This window comes from Cetorhinus maximus, chromosome 16, assembly GCF_964194155.1.
Source record: "Cetorhinus maximus chromosome 16, sCetMax3.hap1.1, whole genome shotgun sequence".
In the NCBI taxonomy this organism is placed as follows: Eukaryota; Metazoa; Chordata; class Chondrichthyes; order Lamniformes; family Cetorhinidae; genus Cetorhinus; species Cetorhinus maximus.
This window is the reverse complement of record NC_135894.1, coordinates 65,367,707-65,390,041: the sequence shown is the minus strand read 5'-3', so window position 1 is coordinate 65,390,041 and position 22,335 is coordinate 65,367,707. Positions and strand designations below refer to the sequence as shown.

The following is a 22,335-nucleotide window of genomic DNA, read 5'->3' as shown; positions in this document are numbered from 1 at the left end:
CATTGGGATGGTCATGGGTGTAGGCACAGGGAGGAAAAATGGCACCTGTAAGGAAATGGTAATAGGGTCCAGGGTAATGCAGGGAAGCTCAAGAGTAACAGGGGGGAGAGAAAAGGTCATGGTGGGTGGGTCAAGGGTGATGGAGAAAAGCATAAGGGTGACAGGTGGAGGGTAGAAAGTGCAGGATTAAGTTTCAAATGTAACACGTACCATTGTCTGTGGTTTGTTGAAAATGCATGTTCAATTGCAAGGATTGCAGAATGAAGTGGGAGGATGACCATTTTGCATGGGTGGAGTTAATGTTGCGCATAAATGGCCAATTAAAGGGGCTTCCTATTAATTAGTTAAATGGGTGAGAACTATGGTAAGCAAGCTCTCACATGTATGTCATCCTCTTCACACAGTGCCATAACCATCGGTTTAATTCATCTGATTTTCCGGCAACCTCAGGAGCAGGAGGAGAGAATGCAAAGGAGAGCTCTTACTATCCAACAACAGAGGCTTCAAGGCCAAAAGCAGGCAGCACCTGGGGAGGGTGATCCAGATGCAGACATCCAGGGAAGGCATTGGTCACCACATTACAGGAAGGGCATCATTGCTCTGGAGAGAGTACAGAGGAGAGTTACAAGAATGTTGCCAGGGTTTGAAAATTGCAGTTATGAGGAAAGATTGGATAGGCTAAAGTCGTTTTCCTTTGAACAGAGGGGTGACCTAATTGAGGCGTACAAAATTATGAGGGGCCTAGATAGGGTACAGAGGAAAGACATGTTTCCCCTGACTGAGAAGTCAATTACCAAGGGGCCTAGATTTAAGGTGATTGGTAGAAAGATTAGAAGGGACATGAAGAAAAATGTTTTCACCCAGAGGGTGGTGGGCATCTGGAATTCACTGCCTGAATTTGTGGTTGAGGCTGAAATTCCCAACTCATTTAAAAGATACCTGGATCTGCATCTGAAGTACTGTAACCTGCAAGACTATGGACCCAGGTGTTGGAAGGTGGGATTAAAATGAGTGGCTTATTTCTTTTATTCCTCTTTTTTGGTCAGCGCAGCCAGGATGGACTGAATGGCCTCTTTCTGCACCATAATTTTTCTATGGTTCTAAGAAGGGCACTGGTGCGTCAACGCATCCAGAGGACAAGAACAAACTACCTTCAGATGTCAGAGAGGCAGTGCCAGAGATGTCAGAGGATGTTCCAGGAAATAGTTTCCAAGATATGTTGGATTGTTCATGAAGACACACAACCACATGGATTTTGTTGGAACTCCATGCCAGTGGCACTCGAGGTTAGAGCAGCGCTCAATTTCTATGCCAGCAGTGACTTCCAGGCATGACAGGCAACATATGTGGCATCTCACAGGCTGCCACACATAGATGCATAAAGGAAATGAGCAATGGCCTATTTAGTTGTGCCAATGATTTTAATAACTCCACCACTGATAAAGACAGCCAGGCTGCAAAGTCAGCCGTGTTCAGTGTCATCACTGCGTTTCCACAAGTGCAAGGTGTCATCAGCTGCACACATGTGGCCATAAAAACTCCCTGGAAACTGCCAGTTGCATTTGTAAATCATAAAGCCTTTCACTACATGAGTGTACAACTGGTGTGCGACCACAGGAGAGGAAGAAGAAGAATGCAGGCCTGTGCTTAATTTCCAGGGAGCTGTCACAGCGCATACATCCTGCACAACTCACAGCTCCTGGAGCTTTTTGAAGCGCCAGTGCAGGTTAATGGATGGATCCTCGGTAACAAGGGCTATGCACATAGCTGGTGGTGTCAGTGAGGCATGCTGAGAGCGAGGCAAACAAGCGCTACGATAAAGCTTAGGCGTCCACCAGAGGCATCATTGAGCACACCATTGGGGTCCTTAAAATGCGCTTCCACTGCCTTGATCAGTTTGGAGGAGCTCGGCAATCAGAGATTGTCACGAATAGTAATGGTCTGCTGTGCACTGTACAACCTGGCACTGCAAAGTGGGCAGAGTCTGCAAGGGGAGGAGCGCTAGGATGATCAGCCCTCTTCAGATGACGAAGATTTGTCAGAGCATGAGGAGGAGGTCATAAATCCAAATGAGCCTTCCATGGATGCCAGGGCCATGGAGAGACATGCAACCGGTGCCAGGGACAACCTGATCTATGCAAGACAAAAAAAGAATTACCTGGAAAAACTCAGCAGGTCTGGCAGCATCGGTGGAGAAGAAAAGAGTCGACGTTTCAAGTCCACATGACCCTTCAACAGAACTGAGTATACTTAGGAGAGGGGTGAAATATAAGCTGGTTTAAGGTGGGGGGTGGGGGGAGAGAAGTTGAGGGTGGGGTGGTTGTAGGGACAAGCAAGCAGTGATAGGAGCAGATAATCAAAATATGTCACAGACAAAAGGATCAAAGAGGTGTTGAAGGTGGTGATATTATCTAAGAAAAGTGCTAATTAAGAATGGATGGCAGGACACTCAAGGTACAGCTCTAGTGGGGGTGGGGTGGAAAGACTGACAAGGTATTAGTTGTAGATTTAAAAATAATGGAAATAAGTGGGAAAAGAAAAATCTATGCAAGGTTCGTACAACAATGATGCTTCTGCTTGATTATCACTCTATCGCCTGACCTCCTTTGCCTTCCTGGGGTGTACACCTAGCCCTGCCATCCTCCCTTGTCGAGTTAATTCCAAACCTGCATCCACTACCACTTAGAATAGAATGGGGAACAGAGCTTTGTTACATAAGTGATGCTGGTACCAAGGACATCTTAGAGGTATGTGGACATCCATGCAACAGCCTGCCTTGCCCAATTATTCTGATCCAGTACCATCGCTCGAGTGCTTTGAATGTAACTGCACCTGTGTCATTTATAGCCGCTGAGAGTTAAGTGGGCCAATATCCTCTAGAGTGCACACAAGGTGGTGGATGGGAGGGGTGCAGTTGTGCCTGCATTTAAAACAATGTTCCACAGAATGATCATCAAAATTCACATGAACAATCAATAAAGAATGCATTAAAATGCAACACATCTCATTCAGGAATGATGGCCTGAATTTTACCATTGGCAGGCGCGTGCAATCGCCAGGCCTGGGACCAGTCAGAAAACAGGCCCCTGCCCGCAATCATCCCACAACCGCGATTTCACGCTAGCTGGCCAGTTAAGGCCCGCAGAGTGTAAATCGTGTCTTCCCAATGGTCAGGAAGGGCCGGGCAGGGGCGGGGCCTGTTGGGTGCAGGGTCCAATGGCGACCCGGTGGCCGGTTTAAACATGACACAGGCAGCTCCTTGAAGGCTGCCATGGAAGAACATATCTTCTGTGTTCTGGAGACCGAAGCTATCGCCTCAAAAGCGGCTGGAGATGTCAGGCGGGATGGCAGGTCAGGTGGACTTGGCCCCCTGGTTTTCGGATGAGTGCCTCGCGGTCCTCTTGGAGGAGGTGGCTGCCAGGAGGGACACGCTCGTTCCCAGAGATGGAAGGAGGAGGTCATCGCTGCAGACAAAAAAAGCTTGGGAGGAGGTGGCAGCTGAGGTCAGCAGTCACGATGTTGTGCGGTGCACATGGGTGCAGTGTCACAAAAGGTTCAAGAACTGCTGCACTCGGGAAGGGTGAGTACCGTGTTGGCATGAATCAGTGTGGTGAAGTGTTAAGGGCTGGCCAGCACCTGTGGAGCTCAGGGGTGTTAGAGCCTGAGTGCCAACTGTCAGTGACGCTGGAGCTGACCAAGGGGGTGAGCCCTGGTAGCTTGGACTGAGTGCCTTGTGGCTCGAGGGCCATGACTCAGATGTGCCCTGTGAGGAGTTCCTCAGGTGGGGTTGGCCTGGCTGCAATGGTGCTGCAGGTGGAGAGTGGACTAATCAATGGTCTTCTTTCCTTTCAGGAGAAAATGAGCCATAACAGCAGGGAGAGATCACGGACAGGCAGAGACCCCCCGCAAACCTACTAATCCTGTGCAGATTTGAGCAGGACACCTTGGAGATGGAGAGCTGCCACCCACCTCATTCAGCCGGTTGTGGAGAGGCTGGGGTGTCAGACGAAGGTATGAGTGCAGTGCACAGAGGTGAGAGTTTCAGATGGTGCAAACATTCTTGTGTACTCTCATCATTGATGGAAGCCTCCAGACTGGAGTCCCCATTGATCACTGGAAGATGATGGCACCGTGATGCAGATCTCCATGGTCTCAACAGGGTGCCTGGCATGCACATTGACAGTGTGATGACTTAAACTAATAACATGTTGTTGTTCTCCCTTAGATTTGCCAGCAGGCATTCGTTCGCAGGACCCCGAAGAGCCGCCCCTGACATCAGAGGACCACCGGATTTCAAATTCACCTGTGTCACACCCGCTCTCATTAACCAGACACCAATGCAGATACCAGCACCTCGATGTTAGATCTTCAGCTAGAATGTCGGTGCACATTGGTCAGGGCACTTCATACTCACTTCAGGTGCAGGCGGAGGCAGAGAGTGCCCAGGGCACCGGCAGTCGGAGGATTGTTGGAGACCAGGACGATGTTGAGTCGAAGGCAGATGATGAGCCTCTGGAGTCGTCCATTAGGCGGCAGATGTGGGAGGATCTGGTGGAAATCCATGAGGATGTGCGTGCCATGGTCTCTGTTGTGGAGGAGTCCATGCGGAGCATGAGCACTGCATTGACCCTCATGGCCGAGCACACTGCCTCCTCCATTGAGAGAGTGGCGACTCTTACGGAGAGGCTGCTCCAGGGACAGAATGAGGGGTTCCTGGGGTTGCACTGGGACCTGCAAGTCCTCACACAGACAATGACTCAGGTGGTCAGTGTCAGTGTGGGAGATGGGTGAGGCACCCAGTAACCCAGTTAGGTGCCCATCCATCAATGGTGAGCAGGGAGGTCCAGAGTGACCTCATCGTGGCGCATGAGCTGCTTGTTGTCTCTGCGAGCTCCTCTCAGGGCGCTCTGGGTGACAGCAGCAGGCCCTCCGCCCCTCTGCCAGTGACAATGGCATCTGATGAGGCTGCGATGACTGGGGAGATGCCAGCTGTGGCACTGGCTGCTCCCTCCCAGGCGGAGCCAGCACAGGTTCCACTGGCCAGAGGATGACCGTCAAGGCCAACAAGACAGCAGAGTCAGCAGACTGTCTGCAATGCCGGTGCCAGCAAGGGGGGTCATGGGGGGTGGTGCAGCACCACAACGCAACACTCGTAAATATAAGTTTAAGGCACCATGAGCACAAGAGGGACTGTTAATGGGTGATCTTCTAATCTGTTTTGTTTATGTTTACTGGTGTGGAAACGAACTCCAGAGATGGTAATGTTAATTTGATTTGATTGTGAAAATTACATAAATTTTGTTTTTGTCGTTATGGCCTGAGTATGCTTCACCTTTTTTTTTTGTGCGGGGTACGCCAGTATGTAATGCTGGACGTGAGTGACACTAAACTTTATTGCACAGGCACTGAGTGGACTTTGGGTTCAAATGAAAGGGTCATTTCAGACATCCGGGGTGGAGGAGGCACCCCCGGCATGAGGTGGAAGCAGACCTTTGGCAGCCTAGCTGAAGGACCGTTGGATGTAGGTGCCCCTGCCTCCCTGGAGGTTACCGATGTGTCTCCAAGCCCTCAGCATTCTCCTCACCGTGCTCTTCTTCTGACTCACTACTGGATTCTTCTGTGGTCTGTGCAGCTGCATCAAGATCCTCTTCCTCCAATGGGGGCCTTGGAGATATCAATGAGTCCTAAAATGAAGCCTGGAAATGCGAAGAACAGAAATGAAGCTGCCAAATGCCAACAAGCAACTGGCAGCAAACTATCTCCTAAACTCCTCACTGCTTCCACTGACAATGCTGCTGACCCTTTTTATCCCTCCTTTGGACAAAGTTTTCCAAAGTGTGGGCTGCCCACCTGCCTGTTTTGCCCGTCCGAGCGTGAAATCACACAGACAGCGTAGAATCTGGATCAATTGGCTTTTTAATGGCCTTAAGTGGCCTTCTAATTGATGGCAGGCACAGCTCCAACACCCGCGTACGCATGCGGGATGACGTCAGGACGCTCGCCCGACATATTTTGTGCTACTTTACGCCCAATCGGGTAGGGAGCGCCCGCCCATGAGGCATAAAATTCTGCCCAATGTCTGTGTCCCTTTCTCCTCTCTAGCCATCACATCGTGAGAAGCATAGGACAGGCCCCAAAAAGTCTCAATAAATATGGACGATTACAGAAAACAAATTATATTGTGTGTATTTTAACAAGTGAGACAGGCATGGAAAAATAACCTGTGCCACCTCAATGCTCATACTTTATTCAATTTTCTTTTTCTTTCATTATGTCCAGGTGCTACCTGACAACAACAGCTAAGGTGGAGGCAGCCTGCTCAGTGCCATGCCTGTTACCTTGGATGATTGTGGTGGGCGTCTTCTGGAGGTATGGGGTCTTGAGAGCTCAAGCCTACTGGGAGTTTCCTGCACTGGTGCAGGGGCGTCCCCTTCAGAGTCGCCTGCTGGAGCTATCAGGGTTAATGGTGGAGGGGATCAGGAGACACTGCTAATCCTCTGGCTGTCCTGAGATGAAGACCCCAGGGCAGATGGCATGCCCTCCTCCTCTATCTGTGTGCGCGATGGCACCTCCCTGTCTCCCTGAGGGGTAGGGGCTTCTGGAGGGAGGTCCAGGTGCCTCGCCACATCTTGCCTTGCCACTGCTGCACTGACCCCATGGCTAAAGCAACGGATTGCAGGTCAGAGCACATATGGATCGAATGTTTAACCTGACTGTCTTTGGAAGCCTCTATCCTCCCATGGTTGAAGCCACGCACTCAAATGCCTGAGCCACAGCAGAATGCATGGTGTCTATCGACTCCTCCATACTCTGTGCAAAGATGAGCAAACTCCTGGTCATCTCTGCCACATTTCCCCTGAGTCTCTACTACATGTCCAGTAGGGGCCTGATCCCCATCAGTCTTCTGATCATCTGAGGACCTGGCTGTCACATCTTCCCTCAGCTGCTGGGATGTGTCTGTGGTGTGTTCACCAGATTGTGCTCCTGAATCTACACATGATCTTCCACAGAAAGTGTGTGTGTGTGTGTGTGACTGTGCTGGCGAGGGTGGATGATGAGGTCAATACGATGCATCTTCTGGGGCTCTGGCTGCTTCACACCCAGAGATAGAGTCTTCTGGCTCCTGTGTTGGCTGCAATCTGGTCATTGGATAGTGATGACCTGTAGTGGAGTACAAGAAGAATCAGATTAAGAATCATCAGTTTGAGCACTTCACATTTCATTGCATCCATTCTATGTGCCCATATGCCACCAGCAGGATGGTTGGCTCTTCCTCCTTACTCCTGGCCAGTCCAGCCTCACCGTCTGCCATGGATGGTGCTCCCTTCTCACCAGTGATCTCCATTGCCTCCTCCTCAGCAGCTGTGAAGAGCTTCAGGCCTGGAGATCCTCCTCCTGTTCTTGTGGGAATTGTGGCTCTGCTTGTTCTGCATGCATCTGCATGTCAGCTAAGTGCATACAAAAGGCAAACTTCCAGACACTTTGGCCTCAATTGCCATGTGGCACTAAGGCTGATCACGCATTCATTCTTCTGGCATAGCTGCCCACTCGCACAGATACATTATTGGTGACCATACAAATGACTCTTGTTTAAGAGGTGATAATGGCACTTACCCTTTGCAGATCAGGGCATATGGCGCTCTCAATCAGTGGAGCATCCTGGCAGTGAAGCAGAGCCTCACTGTTTGACCAGGAGGTTCTTTAATCGCTCACCTGTAGATGCAGCATTGTCAGCTGTTGGTGGGTTTCACCAATGAAATGCTTCCCCCGCTGCTAAATTGCATGTGTTTTGCATGCATGCCACTGGCACTTAGGATTTAATTCTAATTGTGTGAGAAAAGGCAGAATGAGAGAAAGTATAAGTGGCACTCAGTTCTGGTTACGACGTCTGGAAAGACACACTGTTGATAAAATCCTGGCCACACTGTCCATTGGTGCCATGTGATGAATGGCCTAACCAGCAGGCCTTAAAGGGCCTGCTAAACGCCATTTCGGAAGACAATCCAGAAATTTGGTACGTTGATTTTTGTGGGACAAGAAGCAGGAATACATCTCCAACTTTTATTAAGTACTTCCAGTCCCGCTTGCTAACGATCTGCTGGATTCTCCCCTCACTCCACCCATCCCAGCCCAGCGCGTTAGCAGTTCACCAGTGAGATCTAGGGTTGTTACTCTGGTTGGATATATTCCTGGAGGTTTGATCACATAACACTTGGGCATTGGCATCGGAGCGTCTGGCATCACATGACATTTGATCACAAGATATTTGTCCATGAAGCTTGAATCATGTGATGTATTATAACGCGGTATTTACCCACTGGTTGCAAAGTTATTGCATTTACCTTAGATGAGTGCCTTAGTGCCACCCTGAATATATTATCTCTTTCATTTTGTTGTAGAGTACAAGGATATTAGTGATATGAATTCCATACAACATAATTTATAAGTGAAAGATAGATCCCGATGTTCTAGGTTACTTCTAAACTTTTTTTCCCTATCAAAAGAGAACCGTTCGCTGTTCCAAAACCGTTGAGCCTCATATTCCCTGTTTTCCCCTCACATTACACATGTGCTTTCCATCTCTGCTACTGGCATAGTTCATTGTGCTGGTCCCGCCCCGCTGCCCTCCTGTCAATTAGTTGCTCCCATGTGACCAATCTGGTCAGGTCTCCATGTGGGCTATTAAATTCTCCCCTCTCAAGTCTGTCTGAGATCTATGGTGGAAAAGTTCTGCTTTTCTCCCAGTTTGCTAGTAGCAGTGCAACCCTCAATTCTGGCAGACTCCAGAAAAAACTGGGAGTTGGCAAGCCTGTTGAACATTTGGTAGCTCACTCGAATTATGTTGATGATATGGATCTCCTGATGTTGGCTTCCGGTGGACAATTCGTCTAGTCTACCGACTTCATAGCTGCTTTATGGAGATGTCGAAAATCCCCATTTCCGCCCCACCTCCCTCCCACCCCAATCTATGGAAAGAACAGACTTAATGGGTCAAATAATCATTTCTTATTCTGTGCTTTTTTTTTAATGTTCTCGTGTTCTTGCATTAAGAATCCTTTATCAAGTATCTTATTCCCCTCTCTCTTTTTTGGGTCCTTTTTTTTGCAGCGCATCTCATCCCTGATCCAAAGAGGTTAAATCAAGCCTTGTCTTTTTGTTCTGGTGGTTAAGGTTGACATCAGAATTCTTATGATTTATTCAGAGTGCAGCAGGGAGTCTTTCCAATTCTTGCCAGCGTTCTTCTCTGAAGCAATGTTGCAAAATAAACATATTAACTATTTATTCATCTCAGTGTTGCTTGTGGGTATTTAGTATTCAAAAAATGGTCTCTACTTTTCTTTACATAACAAACAGACTTGCATGTAACATTAATTTAGATGATTCTGGGAGACATATTAGACTTGTGGTCAAAGGATTTACAGTATTTGCATAAATAGTTGCGTTTTGTTCGGGCAAAATATGAGTCATCCAATCTGTTGGCCAATATTTGTGACTGATCTAACAGACAAGCTTATCACAAAAAGAGATGTAGCAACTGATACCCAGTTTCACTGTATCCAATGGAATTAAATACCATTAAGTCACTGCATATAATCCAATACCGCCCATATTGAGTTGAATTTCTATCCTGTAAGCTTTGGATCTGTATCTAGCCAGTTTTCACTAAAAAGCCTAGCCCCTTTCAAAAAGAAGGAGGGCATGTAATTTGAAATATTTCAGTTCAAAGCTAAGCTGATATTTGCTGGGGGTCTTGGAAGTCAGATTGCATGGTTTAACCAGAGGTAGCACTCTGCTCGGAAGAGCAGCAATGGTGCATTTGAACCCGAGCCACACAGGGTTCAGAAGGGGATGGGAAGGAACATCTTTCAATCACTGTGTCTCGTCACATTGTTATTTCTGTTGTCGTCTGCTGCTTGATTTCTGCCTTCAGTATATTTCACAATAATGTGGAAAGCTAGTTTGATAAATAGTGGATGAAGGATTCATGGTTTCGTGCACTGGAGTGGTTAGTTGGTTTGTTCATGTTTATTGTTATTTGTTTTCTGACTGTGTTGAAATAATCTCCTGCAATTCTGCCCCGCTATTTATTGAATGCTTCCACTTTAATTCAAATTCATATGTTTAGCAAACCTTTTAAATAGGAATCTTAAGATTCCTCATTCATTTAAAGTTTTTGCCTTGGTTTTGCAATTTCCATGCTCTCATGATGAAAGCCAATTTTTGCAAGGCTTATTTTCCCGTGTATATGCGTAGTGACTGCCATTTCCATCAACTAATCTGTGCACCCTGTAACAGACACTGATAGTCAGGATCGGTGGACCTGTGCAGAAGATGTTACCATTGGCAATTCAAGGTCACCAATCTTCACATTTAAATTTTGCCATGAGCAATTTGTGGTCAACATTAAAAATAATTTGACTCTACAAACTGAGTTTAGCATGTCCAGCTATCCTCTAAGTCAGAAAGTTGTGGGTTTAAGTCCCACTCTAAGAACTGAGCACAAAAATCTAGTATGGCACTCCAGTGCAGTACCAAGGGAGTGCTGCAAAGTCAGAGGTGCCATCTTTTGGATGAGGGCTACATAAATACATATACGAACATATAAATTAGGAGCTGGAGTAGGCAACTAGGTCCCTCGAGCCTGCTCTGCCATTCAATTAGATCATGGCTGATCTGATGTAACTTCAACCCCACATTCCTGTTTACTCTCGATAACCTTTCACCCCTTGCTTATCAAGAATCTATCTAGCTCTGGTTTAAAATTATTCAAAGACTCAGCTTCCAACGCCTTTTGAGGAAGAGAGTTCCAAAGACTCACAACCCTCTGAGAGAAAAAAATTTCTCCTCATCTCTGTCTTAAATGAGTGACCCCTTATTTTTAAACAGTGACTCCTAGTTCTAGATTCTTCCACGAGAGGAAACATCATCCCCACATCCACCCTGTCAAGACCTCTCAGAATCTTAAAGGTTTCAATTTAGTCGCCTCTTACTCTTCTAAACTCCAGTGGATACAAGCCTAACCAGTCCAGCCTTTCCTCATAAGACAATCCACCCATTCCTGGTATTAGTCTAGTAAACCTTCTCTGAACTGCTTCTAACGCATTTACATCTTTCTTTAAATAAGGAGACCTGCGCTGTACACAATATTCCAGATGTGATCTCGCCAGTGCCAAGTACATCTGAAGCATAACCTCCCTATTTCTGTAATTAATTCCCCTCACAATAAATGATAACATTCTATTAGCTTTCCTAATTACTTGCTGTACCTGCATACTAAACTTTTGTGATTCATGCACTAGGACACCCAGATCCCTCTGAATCTCAGAGCTCTGCAATCTCTCACCATTTAGATCACATGCTTCTTTAGATAATATGCTTCAGGTGGATGTAAAATATCCCACGGCACTAAATCAAAGAAGAGGAGAGTTATCCCTGGTGTCCTGGCCAATATTTATCCCTCAATCAACATCACAAAAGCACATTATCTGGTAATGATCACATTGTTTGTGGAGGTTTTCTGTGTGCAAATGAGATGCTGTGTTTCCTACATTATAAAAGTAACTACAATTCAAGAGTGCTTAATTGGCTGTAAAGCACTTTGGGAAGTCCAATGGTCATAAAAGGTGTAACATAAATGCAAGTCTCTCTTTCCAGTGAAGTTAAGGCTTCTTTGACATCACCTCCAACACCTCCACCACGTCGAAGGACAACAGATGCATCTAAACACCATTACCTCCAAGGTGCCCTCTGAATCACAAATCAATGAGTTCCACTCCTTACCCAACAGCACTTTAGGGGTATGTTTTCCACATGTTCTGCAGTGATTCCAAAAGGTGGCCACTTCCTCAAGGAAACTAAGGATGGGCAATAAATGCTGGCCTTCAACACACACATCCCAAGAATGAGTTTTTAAATAGTCAACATAGTGAATTCTTTGTCTTATCTTGTGTTTAAAGGGAGGTTTATAAACATATGTGGGCTAAATTTGATAGCTCGGACAAAGTCTGGGGATCACGATAGCTCGGACAAAGTGTAGGGATCACAATGCGGGCTTAACCCACATGATACTTCTGATGGAGGCCACATGCCAACTTTGTGCTGCCTGTTAATTGAACAAGATTGCAATGTACAGCCAGCACTAACTACCACACTGTTGAGTAGCTGTACTTCTCAGTAGAGGGCCCAAAGTTGTGAAAGGCCAGCACCAATTAAAGTCAGCCAGCCAGCCAAGCTGTACCTCTTAGGGGAGGTGCATTGTGGCAGGAGCAGGTGCTGGAATCATTGTGGAACTCATTCTGACTTGGAGGAAGGTGTAATTATAGCACAACATGGAAGTGAGGTGGCTCCAAGGTTCTCCAAAGTTACATTGGAAGCCTTAGGAGGTGCAATGGAATACTTAATGCATTCAGAGTCCAGCCAGAAAGCTGTCCTGCAATGCCAAGAAGCATGAAGGATCAGGGCTTTGTGCAAAGCTTGGAGCCCATCCGCTTGAGCATGGATCTGATGGCCAGCTCCATCAACACACTTGGGGCCCAACGATGATGCAGCATCCGATGGCCAAAGTCTCATTTACCATTACAACAAAAGCAGAAGCCATGCAATGCCTGGGCACTGTAGCGGAAGGTTAGACTTCTATCTTGCAAAGTCAGGTTGCTGCCATGCAAGATCAGACAGCTGCCAGCATAGCTGCAGATACCAGTGTTCAAAGGGGCTAACAGGTTACTAGGATTGCTGAGGCGCTGTCCCGGGATGCAGCAATGGCTCTGAAACTCCTGTCGTCTCTCAGGATGGCAGCATAGGTCCTCCTGCCCCTGTCACTTCTCCAATGCTCTTGTTGTTGGCTGTCCTCCAGTCTTCCCAGACTGCTGCCTCTTATGCTGAAGTGATACAGTTCAAAGCCAGGCCTTTTAGGACAAGAGCTGCTTGAACCATTCCAGCAGGTCATCTGCAGTCTCCCTCACTGAAAGGCAGAAGCGTTCCAACAGCTATGCTGCAGCAGTAACAATGCGTATAAGCACCAGAAGAGGCAAAAGCACAGGCAGATAGTGGATATGCTAGCTATGATTTTTCAAAATTCCCTAGATTCAGGAACAGTCCCACTAAATTGGAAGTTGCCAAATGTTACACTACTCTTTAAGAAAGGAAGGAGCGAGATAACAGTGAACTACAGGCCAGTTAGCCTGACATCAGCTGTTGAGAAAATGCTGGAATATATTACTAAAGAAATCTTAACAATACAGTTAGGGGAGAATTTTTCATCGGTGGGCGGGCCTGGGAATGGCCACAAGACTGACTGCCACCTGTGATCGGATTCCGACCGCGATTTTACGCTGTCTGGCCATTGTGCTAAGAGCCTCAGCGTTGCCGGGGTGGGGGCGGGAGGAGCGTGAGAGCTGAAGTGTGAGCATGCGCGAAGGAGCATGCACTGAAGGCTCAGAGCTGCCTCAGGGAGCTGAAGGATTTTAAATACAAAAATAAACTTTTTGTACATGAGATAAACATGTCCCCACATGTGACTCAGTCACATGAAGAGGGGCATGTAATAATGCATGTTAAAAACTATTTTTTTTAGTAAGTGTTGGAAACCTCATCCCGCCTGGTTTCGTCAAAAATGCAAAGGTCGCCTGGCCTATTCGCCTGCCTGCCAACTGGACGGTTGAGCGGGCAGTGAAAAATGCAACTTAATTAATTACTGAAGGGCCTTTGTAGGACTCAATTGTTGGTGGGCATATTGCCGCCTCTTGCGTGTGCCCGTTGACCAAAAGATCACGAGAGTGCGCGATGATGTTGGGACGCTCGCCCGACATCATCGTGCACTAGTTCACCCCCGTTCGGGTCGGGTGCATGACTATCCATGGGACAAGAAATTTTGCCCTTAGAAAAGCATCGTACGATTAGAACAATTCAACATGGTTTTACTAAAGGTAAATCCTATTTCACAAATTTATTAGGGTTTTTTAAGGGTGTAACTAGCAAGGTAGATAAAGGGGAACCAATAGATGTAGCATACCTGGCTTTCCAAAAGGCATTTGATAAGGTGCCACACAATAGGTTAATGGGCAAAATAGGGGCTCATGGAGTTGGGGGTAATATATTAGCATGGATAGATTGGTTAATGGGTAGAAAACATAGAGTGAGCATAAACAGGTTTTTTCCAAGTTGGCAGGCAATGAATTGTGGAGTGCTGCAAGGATCAGTGCTGGAGCCTCAGCTACTTACAATCTATATTAATGACTTAGATGAAGAGACAGAAAGTAACGTATCTAGGTTTGCTGATGATACCAAGCTAGGTGGAAAAGTAAGCTGTGGGAAGGACACAGAGAGGCTGCAAAGTGGTATAGACAACAAGGTGTCAGATGGAATATAATATAGACCTGAGTTTTTCCCTCATCGGGTGTGCTCGATCAGCGGACCTGGGAGCGGTCAGGAAATGGGCCCCCGACTGCGATCAGCCCCCGACCACGATTTCATGCTGGCTGGCCATTAATTATTAATGAAACGCGTGCTAAAAAGCTCAGTGCTGCCAGGGTGGGGGCAGGAAGAGAGCTGGCGACAACGTCACCACGGGCATGGGGTGAGCGCTGCGAGAGAGCTCCCTGAAGGCAGACAGCTGCCTCAGGGAGCTGCAGACCTGCAAGTAATAAAATAAAGCATAAAAAAGCTGGAAAGAATTTCCACGCATCACAATCAAACACCTGAAAGCATACCTCATAAAAATGCTGTCCCCAGATATTCACTTTTATTTTATTTCCTAACGGAGATTTCATCCCGCCCTTGGATGAGGTTTCATATAAAAATGTAAAGGCCGCCTGTCCGATTAGCCCATCTGCCAAGTGTAAGGTTGGATGGGCCATGAGAAATCACGTTCAATTGCACTGTTAATGGGCTTAATTGACCTCTTAATTGTCAGTGGGTGCACTTGCGACTGCCACACGCGCCCGCTGAGCGAAGGTAACGTCGGGGCACTTGCCCGACATCATCTCGCGTGATTTTACGCTCGATGAGGTCGGGCGTGTGCCCACCCGCGGGGCGTAAAATTCTTCCCAAAGGGAAGTGTTAAGTTATTCACTTTGGTGGTGAGAATGAAAAAACAGAATATTTTTTAAAAGATGAGAAACATGTAAGTGTTGCTTTTTAAAGAGACCTTGGTGCGCTCATACAAGGAATACAGAAAGTTAGCATGCAGCTGCAAGCAATTAGGAAACAAATGGCATGTTGACCTTTATTGCAAGGGGATTGGAGTACAGAATAAAGAAGTCTTGCTACAGTTGTACAGGGTTTTGGTGAGGCCCCATGTGGAGTATTGTGTGAAGTTTTCATCTCCACATTTAGGAAAGGGTATACTTGCATTGGAGGCAGTACAGTGAAGGTTCACTAAATTGGTCCCTGGGATGTCAGTGGCATCCCATGATGAGAGGCTGTGTAACCCTCTGGAGTTTAGAGGAATGAGAGGTAATCTCATTGAAACCTACAAAATTCTGAAAGGGTTTGATAGGGCAGACACTGAGAGATTGTTTCTGTTGGTCGGGGAGTCTAAAACATGGGGGTACAGTCTCAGGCTAAGGGCCCAATCATTTAGGACTGAGGTGAGGAGAAATTTCTTCACCCAAAGGGCTGTGAATCTTTGGAATTCTCTACGCCAGAGGATTGTGAGTCCTCCAGTGTTGAATACATTTAAGGCTGGGATAGGCAGATGTTTGGTCTCTCAGGAAATTAGGGGTATGGGGAGCAGGCGGGGAAATGGAGTTAAAGCCCAAGATCAGCCATGATGGTATCGAATGGTGGAGCAAGCTCGATTTGCTGTGGGGTCTACTCCTGCCCCTATTTCTTCTGTTCTTATGTTCTAGGCAGGACAGCGCTACGCGAATAGACAAAGGTTATTAGTTGACCCTTGTATGCAATATGGCATGCTCCTCCTGAGATGCCCACCGTCACAGATGCCAGTCTTCAGCTAATTCGATTTACTCCATGTGATATCAAGAAACAACTGAAGTCACTGGATGCGGCAATGATTATGGTCCCTGAGAACATCCCTGGCTGCAGTGCTGAAGACTTGTGCTCCAGAACTATCCATGCCCTTAGCCAAGCTGTTCCAGTGCAGACACAGCACTGACATCCACATATCATATCATGTCCACCAAAACAACAAATCCAACCTGGCTAATTACTGCTCCATAGGTCCAATGGCAAAGTGATGGAAGGTGTCGCGACAGTGTTATCAAGTAGCATTTATTCACCAACAACCTGCTCTTCCTGGGGTTACCTATTAACCAGAAACTGAACTGGACTAGCCATATAAATACTGTGGCCACAAGTCCAGGTCAGAGGCTAGGAATTCTGCAGCAAGTGACTCACCTCCTGACTCCCCAAAGCCTGTCCATCTGTAAGTCACAAGTCAGGAGCATGATGGAATGGTATCCACCTTCCTGGATGAGTGCAGCTCCAACAACACTCGAGGAGCTCAAAACTATCCAAGACAAAGCATCCCACTTGATCTACCACTTTAAATATTCACTCCTATACTACCGATGAACAGTGGCAGTAATGTGTACCATATACAAGATACACTTCAGCAACTCTCCAAGCCTCTTTCGACAACACATCCCAAACCCACGGCCTCTAACATCTAGAAGGAGAAGGGCAGCAAACATATGGGAACCCCACCACCTGCATTTACCCCTCCAAGTCACACACCATCCTGGCTTGGAAATATAGTGCTATTCCTTTGGTGTTGCTGGGTCAAAATGGTACCTAAGCCAGAAGGACTGCAATGGTTCAAGAAGGCAGTTCACCACCACCTTCTCAAGAGTAATTAGAGATAGACAACACAAACTGGTCCTGCCAGCGATACCGGAACACTGCTGAAGTCTGGCATCTGTGAAGGCAGCAACCTCAGGAGGAGCATTTCATATTACATACAAATATCAATTAATCACCTTTGTGTATCCTATGAATGGAAAAAATTGGTTTGGAAAGTATATTTTGTGTTGGGTTTTATTTCCACCTTGTGGTCAAATGAATGCTGTCATCGTCAGTAACAGAAGGGAATGTAAGCTGTGGAACTCTTGGTGAATGGGAAAATGCAGTTGCATTTATTAGTATCTCAGTCAGATCAATTGTTCACAGCCAAAAATATGCTTCCTTTTGTGGGGATGAGAGTTCACACTATCTGTATACCTCAAGGCCTCGGGCTGTTTATGGGATAAGCACACAATGAGTTAAAAGAGCTTTCAACTTTGCTGAACAGTAATATTTTAAGAAGCATGTCATGAGAAGCTGAAGGAATGTGTGTCAGTCATCCATCTGGCTTGTGGAGCGTGCTGTGCCTGAGCTCTTATGGTGAATTATCAACTCAGTAATGAAGAATCGTGTAATCATACTGGAATTATGTGATATGATTTGTCTGGTTATTCATGTTGGTTCATGTAACAGGAGCTCATTAAAGACCCGATTCTGTAGTTGTGACAACTGATCTTTGTGCACTCTGGTGTTTAAAGTAACAAAATATTGACCAGGGAAGTAGTTTCAATACCTTCCTCTTCCTGCTTCTCCTTCTGCTCCTCAGCTCCTGGCCCTATGTTTGGTAGCAAGGCTCATATCCTCAAGATGGCAGGATTGTGCAGCATGTAGCAGACCACCATTAATCTTCACACATGCTCTGTCGAGCACTGCAGGGCTCCTCCAGAATGGTCCAGGCAGTGGAAGCAGGCCAATGGCCTGTTCTACATGTGGCAGCATGACTTTAATTGTAAGAATGTTGCACACATGTTTGTTGATTGCGCACCAGAGTCATGAGCCAAGTCACCAGCCCTTGTCAATGTAGCCACACTTTGATTCACTATAAAGGCTCAAATGCAGATGGCACAGCAGGCTGCACAAAATGAAGGGACCATGACTGCTACCAGGGCATTGATTTTGCTTGGTTTGCTGCCTATGAACATACACCAATTGGATGTGGGTAGGGATGAAATCCCTTTCAGTTGCAATACATCTCAGAGATGACACGCGGCATCTACAAAGCGGTATGTTTGCAAACAATTGCACCCTGCAACCTGGGGAAGTCTGCAATTCTCATGAAGCTGAGTGCTCACTTTGTCTGATGCTCTCCAACAAGAGAGAATGAAATGTAGTCAGCTCTCTTAAAATAGAAGAGAGTGGATGGCAAACTGCAAGATGTTGCAAATGTCTCCAGTTCCAGTCTGGAAGGAGCCAGAAGCATAAAAGTTTATCATCATGGTCACCTTCATAACCATGTGGTCCTTGCCCTGCTCTAATGTTGCAGTTGTGCTGCACAGGTGGCAGATTTCAGTGAGGACATGCTTACTGAAGTAGAGAATTATTCCTTGCTGAATTTCAGGTAATGAATTGCTCCCTGAACATTTTGGGCCGATATGGCCTCCTGTTGAGAGCCCTTCCTCCCTCCTCCTCCTCCTCCATCTTCCAGCAGCTTGTCCTGCTATTTGTGGTCTCTGTTCACTCACCCAGTCATGTTATAGTCCAAAGGGAATGTCTACTAGTGCACACATGTCTGGGAGCAAATAGGCAGAAGCCTTGAAGTCAGGACAATGTCTTTCCTTACCTGCCGCACACTCCAGAAAGTCCAAACACTTATAGCAACAGCCAGTAGAAATCAATCATCAGCTAACTTGAAAGTAGTTGATGATCCCTTTAAAAAGCACTGATGGAGGTTCTTCCAGCTGCTGAATACATGCTCAGCTGTATGTGGTGTATTGTGCTCCAAAATGGCGGCACTGACATCACTGACATCATGAACTGCGCACTTCTGGTTGACGATTACTACATGTGCACTAAACCCCTCACCAATATAGAATCTAGCAGTCCTCACAGCAGAAGTACACGAGTAGACAGTGAAAGCAAATTTGGGCCTCTAAGCACCATGCGAGCGCTCAAAAAACAGCTCCACATATCCAAATTTTACAGAGTATGGTTGCAAAACTTTTTTTCATTTAGTGCAGTTTTAGAAATGGGGAGTTGTTGGGGGGGAGGGGTGGTGTTCGATTAATTATGAAGTAATTTTTATCAGTACAGGAGCCTTCAGGATTGAATGAACTTCACAGGGAGAAATGTTTTAGGTGAATTAAGGTATCAGTGATATACTCCTACACTTACACACTTCTGAACTTTGCTCCACATGTACTAATGTACATGAAGTACAGCTCCATTGCATCTGAGCTACGTTTTGAAATCAGTTACTGTGCAATGTTACAGAGAATTTCTTTGAGTGTAATATCCCAACAATGTATGGAGCTTACCGAATCTCAAGATAAAAGGATTTCATTGTTTTATCCCAACAACCTATACCACTCATCTTCTAACTAGAAAGAAACATGCTTCACATCGAGTCCCATTTTAGATCAAAGCCTCGAGTAATATATGCACGTTCAGAATCTTTCAGTGTTCAGTGAAAAGAACCTTGACAAACTGTCATGTAGGTCCAGGGGCCTTAAATATAACATCAAATTGATTCCGAAATAAGCCTTTTTACTTTTTGAAGATGACCATTTTAGAAGTTTTTTAAAGCCAATACAAAGTACCTTAGAGGTATCAAAAACAGACACCCAAGCCTTGCATTTGTATGAAAATTGGCCATCTTACAGTATTCTCTTTGAAGCTGAAACACACTGGTATAACTTTAGTTGGCTGGAAGGCACTGAACATTGAGTCACGCAGAAAATCTTCATTGTGCAGTCAGTCCTCCTTGGAGAGGACTTATAAATAAAGACAATGAGCTACTGATCATCAAATATGCTTTATAAGAAACAATTCTTCAATGTTTGCTGGAAATTATTGCACCTCCTCTTGTTTGTGTTAGTGTCAAATTAAGTACTGTATATTCAGTGGCAGGATGTATTGGATAAGACTCAGGCAGGACTAGGAGTTAGAAGAATGTTTTCCTGCTGTGGAAATATGGAATAGACTTCCAAGTAAAATGAATGTAGAGACGTTCCTTAATTCGTTTAAAAATATCTGTTCAAGAATGACACCTACTTACACCTTGGCAGGGTCATCCATCTCCGACGCTGCCTCACTTCATCTGCTGCTGAATTCCTCTTCCATGTTTTTTCTATCTCCTATTTTGACTATTCCAATTTTCCCCTTGCTGGCTTCCCGTCTTCCACCCTCCATAAACTTGAGCTCATCCAAAACTTTCCTGCCCATATCTGAATCATGCCAAATGACATTCACCCATTCCCCTTGTATTCACTGATTTATATTGGCTCCTGGTTTGGCAATACCTCCAAGTTAGAATTCTTCTTTTCCAATCTCTCCATGGGCTGGACCCTGTCTATCTCTGTAACCTCCTTCAACCTTCCAAGATCTCTACACTTCTTCAATTCTGGCCTCTTGTACATCCCCATTTTTCTTCGCTCCAACAATGGCAGCCAATCCTTCAAGTGCCCTTGACTCTAAGCTCTGGAATTCCCCCCAAAAACCTCTCTCTCATTTTAAGGTGCTCCTTAGACCCTGCCTCTTTGACTAAGCTTTTTGACCTCTATCCTAATGTATGTGGTAGAACATCAAATTTTGTTTGATAATGAACTTGTGAAGGTTGGGAAAGTTTTGTACATTCATGGTGTTATACAAGTACAATTTTTGTTGTTGTAAGTCATGGAAGTATAGGTAGATATAGGTAATCAATTGAATTCAATGCTTCCCATACAGCAGGGTCCATGACTCTGTCATCTATGACGTGGTGAGAATTGAATAGTGTGAGTTGGATCAATACCTAGGAGTTTTGTTCAACTACTTTCATTGAGCCGGAGAGAACCATATTTTCCTGGAGGTTATATTAATGAGCTTCTTCCATCAGGAACACGAGTGACCATTTGCAGAAGATATGAAAAGAGATTGGGCTTGACAGACAAAAAAAATTACCTTTGTTTCATTCCACACTTTTCCTACAAAATTTTTCCAGCCTTTGAGATATTCTGGTAACTACGATTCACTTCTCATCCCCCATAGTTTTTGTGAGTTTTGATTTGAACTGTTTCTCCAAATTTGAAAAATAATTCCCTCATCAAGTTACAAGTACTGTAAAGAATGGGAAAACACGATTCACTTCTCATCCCCCATAGTTTTTGTGAGTTTTGATTTGAACTGTTTCTCCAAATTTGAAAAATAATTCCCTCATCAAGTTACAAGTACTGTAAAGAATGGGAAAACACTTTGAATTTCCCTGGATATTGATAGAAAATCAGAAGATGAAGTTACTCTCAGAATGGTGAAATTGGGATTAATAATGCTGTGTGTCATAGGTCTATAAGGTTTGCATTTGAATTTCTCCATCAGCTCTGTCATCAGTGGCAGCACTAAGCAAAGGCCTAAATGTGGATGTGGTGACCAAAGACTAGTATAAGCTTAGATAGATGGATGCCTTAGGCATGTAGTTAAATAATCCATGAACAGTGAGTAGATTTTAAGTTTTACTACGAGTTATTATTTTATTTCTTTCCCTTCTCATTCCATGAGTTTGGCCATGTAAGAGATAAGGTTTCCCCCTTAGCAGGGTAGAGGCAGTGATTGACACAGCTTGCCTGTCAGGCGGGGAAGCCTATGGCACAAGACTTCAGCCAAGGAGCAAAGAGCAGGGTAATAAGGAGGAAGAGATTGTGGGGCTGTGGAGGAGATTTTGTAGTGGGTGGTGGGTGAGGGAGGCATACTTGTGGTCAGGGTGTGCAGAGGTCTTGTTCAGGAAGAAATTGTGGTAGGAAATAGAGGTTGTGGGAGGCAAAGCGTGGAGGTTGGGGGGATTGTGGGGAGAGGTCAGGGCATAAGCAATTGTGGGAAGGGGGAAATTATGGTCAGATGGAGGAGAGATTGTGGTCCGGGTGAGAGGGAAGGCATTGATTACAGGGAGGGAAGCAAGTAAGCTTTTTGGGCCTGGAGGGAACGTCCTTGCTCCTCCAGCCTACAAGCTGTGCTGTAAAGCCACTTACCTTATGGATCCAGTCATTCTCAACTCCTTTTACCTGCCGTGCTTTCCAGAGGCCCAGGAAGTCCAGATGAAATGGATAGAAAATAAAAAAGAAGGGAAAAATGGAGGTTCATAGCCCCCTTAAAAGATTTTACTTCCAGAGATTGGATAGGTCAGAGCTGGAAGTGGCCAGGTTGGAGTCAGTTTGAGTTTTTTTTAAACTTTAACTTCTCACCCAACCAAACCCACCCTTTTTTGGGTGTTAAAATTAACATCTATGCCTCTGTAGAGGGCACATTTACCTCTGTCCCTGAGGAGCATTTATTGCTTAAGGAAGAAGCATCAGCACTGCAGAAACAGCAGTATAATGATGACACACAAATTTTTGACATGCCGCT

The 22,335-nt window shown here is 45.7% G+C and overlaps 1 protein-coding gene across 7 annotated transcripts in view; it reads right to left on the bottom strand.

The window, feature by feature from the left end:
• Nucleotides 1-22,335, bottom strand: part of LOC144691639 (FERM and PDZ domain-containing protein 4-like) — a 646,062-nt gene that overhangs the window by 598,356 nt on the left and 25,371 nt on the right. The gene's annotated exons all lie outside the window — the stretch shown is intronic.